General features: G+C 39.6%; 1 non-coding gene across 1 annotated transcript; it reads right to left on the bottom strand.

Moving 5' to 3' along the window:
• Positions 1–6970: 6970 nt before the first annotated feature.
• LOC112997823 (small nucleolar RNA R71) lies at positions 6971–7077 on the bottom strand. The gene has a single exon (XR_003262897.1). It is a non-coding gene; the product is annotated as a small nucleolar RNA R71 (small nucleolar RNA).
• Between the last annotated feature and the right edge of the window lie 252 nt (positions 7078–7329).

Raw genomic sequence — 7329 nt, 5'->3', positions numbered from 1 at the left:
AATAAAATTTAGATCTAAGGTTCAGCACAAGAATATTATGAATGAAAAATGATAGAACCTAAAATCAACACAAAAACATGATTCAAGAGTAGATCTACCATAGAAATGCAAGAACAAGTGTAGATCTAAGATTTAATCGGTTTATTTTTCTTAATCTACTCTAAACAGCACTAAACCACAAGACAATGGAGGATATACATGGAGAATAAGATGAAGAACTAGGAATTAAAGAGAATTCACCGAACAAAAAGATAGAGGAAGCAAAAGAACATCACCTAGATGAAGATCCTGCTCTGATACCACATGATGTAAGCTCCATTGGAGCTTGTAGGCCTATGATCTTCTTCATCAATGGATTCCTTTGCTTCTTGGAAGATGAATAGCAGCAGAATGGAGAAGGAAGAGAGAGAGGAGACGCCACTTCAAGGAGAATATGAGTCTAGGAGAAGTTGACCACCATAGGAGGCCATGGATAAGAGCTTGGAGGAAGAAGGAGACGAATGAAGGGGGAGGAAGAGAAGAGCACTAAATTTTGTGCTCTAAAAGAGCTCTAAAATCTGAAATTTAGTATTCAAATGATCAAAGTTGAAAAAATGCACACACATGACCTCTATTTATAGCCTAAGTGTCACACAAAATTAGAGGGAAATTTGAATTTCAATTCAAATTTCACTTGAATTTGAAATTGAATTTGTGGAGCCAAACTTTGGAGCCAAAATTTCACTAATTATGATTAGTGAATTTTAGTTATGGTTCAGCCCACTAATCCAAGATCAATTCCAAGATTCTCCACTAAGTGTGCTTAGGTGTCATGAGGCATGTAAAGCATGAAGGACATGCACAAAGTGTGACTATATGATGTGGCAATAAGGTGTAGTAAGCAAGTGCTCACCCCTCCCCCCCCCCCCCCTAAAATTTAATTGGATTGGGATTCTACCAATTCAATTAAATTTTATTTTCCAACACACACATCAAATATTCACTTAGTGCATGTGAAATTACAAAACTACCCCTAATACAAAAACTAGTCTAGGTGCCCTAAAATACAAGGGCTGAAAAATCCTATATTTCTAGGGTATCCTACCTACATTATGGAGCCCTAAATACAAGGATCAAACATAATGACATCCTAGTCTAATATGTACAAAGATAATTGGAGCCTCTTGCTCATGGCTCTAGTGACTGGTCCCTTACTAGGGAGGATTGCATCAACTTCTTAAGGAAGTTTCTCAAGGAAGGTACCTAGGCTATAAATAGATGCATATTGTCATACCCTAATTTCGTCTGGGGATTATTACTTGATGATATGCAACCTTTGATCGGCCGCTTTGGGATACTTGGCATCCTTTGTTTCACAATATGTGAAGTCCCGAGACATGCCGGAAATCAAGAGGAAGCAGGCTTACGCGATCCGTGAAATTCCGCAATGTGGCGGAAACCAAAAGGAGGTATTTTTGCGCAATCCGTGAGTTTCCGTAACTTCTTTGAAAGCTAAAAAAGAGTAAATAAGTGATCCGTGAGGATTCGTAACCTTACGGAAAGAAAATAGGTGTCTATACGAAATTCGTAAAGTTTCGTAACGTTACGGAAAAAGAATTACCAAAAAAAGTAGAAGGGGTGCATTTAGTAAAAAGGGGGGTACAAATAGCAATCAGGCCCACTTGGGCCTTCCAGTTTCTTCCTCCAGAAGGCGGTTGCTTCTGGAGAAAGCAACCTTGCTTGCCTGGGCGAGCTGGGTGGCAAGCTCCTCCCCTATTTTGCTATAAATAGGGGAAGGAGTGAAGAGGAAAGGGGTTCAGCCTTCTTGGCACTTATTATTCTCTCGAAATTGCTAAGGAAAATTGTTTCCGTGAAGAAAATCCAAGCCGAGGCGCTTCCGTAACGTTTCCGTGAGTAATTACGTGAAGATTTTCAACCGTTCTTCGACATTCATCATTCGTTCTTCATTTTCTTCAGTCTTCAACTGGTAAGTACCTCAAACCGAGCTTTTCAATTCATTCTATGTACCCGTGGTGGTCCACATTTTGTTTCATGTATTTTTATTCTCGTTTTCATTTACTTTCCGTACCCCCTTTTGACGTGCTTCAGTCATTTATTTAAGTCATTTATCGCATAATCAAAAAATAAAATAAATTTCCACCGATCATTTGATTTGTAATATCCGTTAATTTCTGTTAAAATGAATTCCGACCGTTCGATCGTGCCGTAACCACGTTGGAAATCAAAAAAGAGGTAAAATAATAATATAATAATAAAAAAAATACCTTTTAGTAAAATAAAGCGAAAAATCAATCGGACGTTTTCTCTTTGGGATTTCTCATTCTTAATCGATTGACTAATAACTAAAGTGAAACTAAGGTTAAAATCAACTCGTCTAGTCAAGCTCGTCCACAAAAAAGGTCACTAAATGGGGTTTGGAAGTTTATCATTTCAGTTTTCCTTATCAAGTAAATGGATCATTTTTAAGGTCCAACACCTTAAAATGATCACTTTTCAAATAAAAAAATCACTTGATTCACTCTTAAGAAAGAACTACGTAGGTCTGATTTCCTCTTCGATGGAGGGTACGTAGGAGCAAAAGCCCCGCTTTTGTCGACCTCAAAAAAATAAAAAGAAATAAAAGTTAAGGTAATACAATTTCCACAATTCTAAAAAATAGGTTGTTGTCCTTTGAGACAAACGTGAGAGGTGTTAATACCTTCCTCAAACGTAAATACAACTCCCGAACTTAGAAGTTTCATTTTGACCGATTTCCTTCGGTTTTTTCTGACGTTTCCCACAAATAAACGTTGGTGGCGACTCCGCGCATCTTTCCTCCTTTAGGAAGCGCACCCGTGAGTCTCGCCTCGCTCGCCCACAAAAGGGCATGTTGCGACAGTTGGCGACTGCACTACGGACCTTTTCGTGAGTTAGGCCTATTCTAAAGGAATTGTGGAATTATGAAACCTTGTGTGTGCATTTATTGAACTGTGTAAAATGTAAATAACTGTTGTCTATTTCGCATTCTTTACACTGCATTCTAAGCACCCACGGGTTTGAGTAAAAAAGGGGCCCTATACCCGGGTTCATGGGAATTTAAGGAGTGGAGGTGAATCTATCATCATGCTAGGTCTCCGACTTGCTTGATAATAGTGAAACCTCGTCTAGAGCTTTCTCTCTTTATAATGTGTTGTCGCTGGTATTCCATACCGCCACAATATTATTATCTTGAGTGATGATACCTCTAGAAAACAGCCGTGTGAATTATGAATTGTTGGGTAGTAGTTATTAGAGACCCGTAGATATTGTCCTATAGGTTCCCAAATAGGGGCAAAGAGCAAACATGCTCTGTGCCATTCGTTCTCGTGCATTTTTTTGGTAAATAGAACTAGTTTATAGTTTTGCTAGTGATGTTTGGTTTCTTTAGAGTAATACATAACCTTTTTAATACTACGTTGAGGTGCCATCATGCCCAAAACGTAGCATTAAAATTGGATCTATGCGGTCTCGTATGTGTGAATTACCCCTTTGTGTTGTTTTCTTTACGTTTAATGCATACGCATTGCATCATTCATGTCGGAGTCTTGATCCACCCCTTTTTTAGGTAAATGATGGGGACAAATCAAAACGGCAAAAGGTTTTATCAAGTCAAGGTTAAAAGTCTAGATGTCACCAGCCTCAAGGAATTGGGACAATTGATGGGACCTCTCCAAAGGCAAGCCTTCCGCAAAGTGTACGGAAAGATTCTAGATTTGACCACAGCAGAGGTATTTACGGAAGCTGTCGTATCCCTCGCCCAATACTATGACCAGCCGTTGAGGTGCTTCACGTTTAGGGACTTCCAAATGGTACCAACTATTGAAGAGTTTGAGGAAATACTAGGATGCCCTCTTGGGGGAAGAAAACCGTATCTTTTCTCCAGGTTTCTTCCCTCCTTGAACAAGATTGCAGCTGTGGTCGGGGATTCGGCAAAAGAGTTGGATCGCATGAAGCAAACTCGCAACGGCGTAGTAGGCCTGCCACGGAAATACTTGGAAGGCAAGGCAAGGGATATGGCGAGCCAAGAGAAGTGGGGCCCGTTTGCGGATATACTAGCTTTGTTGATTTTTGGGGTTGTCCTCTTTCCGAACAAGGACGGTTTGGTGGACTTAGCTGCGATTGATGCTTTCCTCGCATATCACCATAGCAAGGAAAGTCCAGTGGTGGCTATCTTGGCAGATTTGTTTGACACCTTTGACCGGAGGTGTGAGAAAAACAGTGCATGGATTGTCTGTTGTTTACCCGTTCTCTGTGTGTGGTTGGTTTCACACATATTCCAACAAGACACAAGACACCCGTGTTCGCTTCAAAGTTATCGCTCATGCGCCGAAAAAGGAAGAGTCGATTGGGACCAATGATGTGCCATCATTTTCTTCTATTTTCTAAACCCTTTTTGCACCATTTTAATTATTGATTGGTCTTAATTGTCAATTAATTAGGCAGTTTTATTATTTGGGCTCATTTAGCTAATTTGATGTTTTTAATCTAATTTCAGGAATTAATGAAACATTGGGCTTAATCCGGATTTTGGTTGTGGACTTGAAGAGGGCAAATAAAGCAGCGCTTATCTTAGTTAATTTCTAATTAGGAAATTTCGCAATTTTATGTTGTTCAGTGTTTATTTCGTTTTGGGCCAGAGTATTGTAATAGGGCCCAGTGACTTTGAGTGACTCTTTTTAAATAGCTGCCTTGGGATTCGTGCAGGGCATTCTATTCTGTTATGTTATCCATTATTCAGAGTTTTGTTTGAGGGTTTTTCATTTTTCTGTTTTGCTGCTTCTGAGTTCGTAATGCAATTTTACGTTTTCTGCTTCTAATTACAATTTCGTTCTTGCTTCTTCTTTTACTCTCATTTACGTTTCTGTTCCATTTTACGTTTCCGTTCATTTACGTTTCTGCTTCATGTTTCAATTGCGTTTTCTGTTTGAATCCATGGAAGGCTAGATTTTCTGGTGTTGTTTCCTTTTGAGGACGAAGCCCAACTCTCTTTGAGGTTTCGCTTGTAATGTGGTTTCCTGGGAGTTTTCCCTTCACCAGTTATCCCAATTTCGTGAATATTAATCAGTGCACGCTTCGTGTTTGATTAATTGCCTCTGAGCCTAACTTGCGTTCATGCTTAATGGACGAAGGGCTAACTGGTGTATGTGGTGCCTAATCACGTATTGAAAACCCTAAGTTGATTTTCGCTTAGTAAATTGAAATAGGGTTGGATTAAGTGGTTGACTGTTAGGGACGAATTCTCCATAACCCAGGATAAGAGAGTGGCTTCTGAATCAGAGGAAACAACCCGTTTTTAATATTAGTAGTTTCGTATTCCATTTTATTTGTTCTACTCTTTAATTACCAAACAACCAAACCCCCCCCATCGTTACTGTTACTGCAAGCATATTATGAACATTTGGCTTGTCACTGCTCGTTGGGAAACGACCTAGGATCACTTCCTAGTTACTGCATTTTCATGTTTATTTGATTCGGGTACGGCCTCGATCAAATTTGGCGCCATTGCCGGGGAGCAGTGTCCAAAGGTTCATAATAGCTAGCTAGTGTTGTGTGTTTAATCCTTTCGTGTTTTAATTGTTAGTATTGTGTTAGTATGTGTGTTAGTGTTGATTAGTGTCTTGGTATTTTGTTTAATGTGTGTTCTGTTTCAGTTTTACCATTAAGCGTTTCCCCTGTTTCAGTCTTGGGTGTTTTGCTGTGAAGATTGTGCTTGAAAACAGAGTAGTAGTAGAAATCAGCTTGCGGAAAAACAGAGTAGTAGTAGAAATCAGCTAGAGACGGATTTTAGCGACCACCCATGCTGAATTATTTGGGATTTTTTGTTTTAGTAGCTAGGGTTGTTATTTTTGGCTGAATTGTTTTGTGGTAACTTCTTTTAATCCATATTTTGTGGGAAAAATAGCTAGAGCCTTTAGTTTGGTCAGATTTGGAAGTTCCAAAAAACTAGCAAATTTTGTGTTTGTCAAAACTTCAAATGGCCATAACTTTTGCTCCGGTTATCAGAATCGCAATTATTATGTATGCATTTGGGGTAGAAAAAAATTTCCTACGCCGTGGCAGCATGCCGTAGGCCGGCTGAGGTCTCCATCGTCCAAAAAAAGCGATTCTGTCAAAAGTTTTTTATTTTTCAAGTTTTATTCACTTATTTTTCTTAACCTACCAATTTTAGCTTTCATAGTTAGACTTTGAATTTTCGTCTGAGATTTTTTGTGCTATCTTCTCATCATTTTATAAGGTTGCTCACAAAATTTCAAGTCATTTGGATATCATCTGAGGGTAGCTGTAGTTCAAACCTACACCTTTATTTACATGACAAGGCAACTAGTTGTGTGCATGCTGAATGTAGTGTATGACTAGAGGCAATCCATCTGACTTACAACCCTTTGATCCTGAGATAGATAGGACATTTTATAGATTAGTTAGGCATCGTTTTATACCTTTTGATCATTCTGAGCATTCCATAACTGGTGAATCTGTGCATTCTGTTATTGGTGATTTTGAACATCCTGATCTTGAGCATTATAATTTTGAGCATTCTGATTCTGAGCATTCTGATTTTGCACATTCTGAGAACATGGCATAACCTCCACCTCGTGAGAGGACTCTAAGGGAAATGGCTGCACCTGATTTCACCTATGAAAGCTTGTGCATCCAATACCCTGATGAGGATGTCCCATATGTTCTTAAAACTGGACTGATTCATTTGCTTCCAAAGTTTCATGGCCTTGCAGGTGAAGACCCGCACAAACATTTGAAAGAATTTCACATTGTCTGCTCCACCATGAAACCCCCAGATGTCCAAGAGGATCACATATTTCTGAAGGCTTTTCCTCACTCATTAGAGGGAGTGGCAAAGGACTGGCTGTATTACCTTGCTCCAAGGTCCATCACGAGCTGGGATGACCTTAAGAGAGTATTCTTAGAAAAAATTTTCCCTGCTTCCAGGACCACAGCCATCAGGAAGGATATCTCAGGTATTAGACAACTCAGTGGAGAGAGCCTGTATGAGTACTGGGAGAGATTTAAGAAACTATGTGCCAGTTGCCCCCACCATCAGATTTCAGAACAGCTTCTTCTCCAATACTTTTATGAAGGACTCAGTAATATGGAGAGAAGTATGATAGATGCTGCCAGTGGTGGAGCCCTTGGAGACATGACTCCTGCTGAAGCCAGAAATTTAATTGAGAAGATGGCCTCCAACTCCCAGCAGTTTAGTGCCAGAAATGATGCCATAGTCATTAGAGGAGTGCATGAGGTAGCTACAAACCCATTTGCATCATCTGAAACTAAGAAGCTTGAAGGCAAACTGGA

The sequence above is a fragment of the Glycine max genome, chromosome 1, assembly GCF_000004515.6.
Source record: "Glycine max cultivar Williams 82 chromosome 1, Glycine_max_v4.0, whole genome shotgun sequence".
NCBI lineage: Eukaryota > Viridiplantae > Streptophyta > Magnoliopsida > Fabales > Fabaceae > Glycine > Glycine max.
Note: the sequence above shows the minus strand (reverse complement) of the source record. Positions and strands in the feature narration are given on the sequence as shown.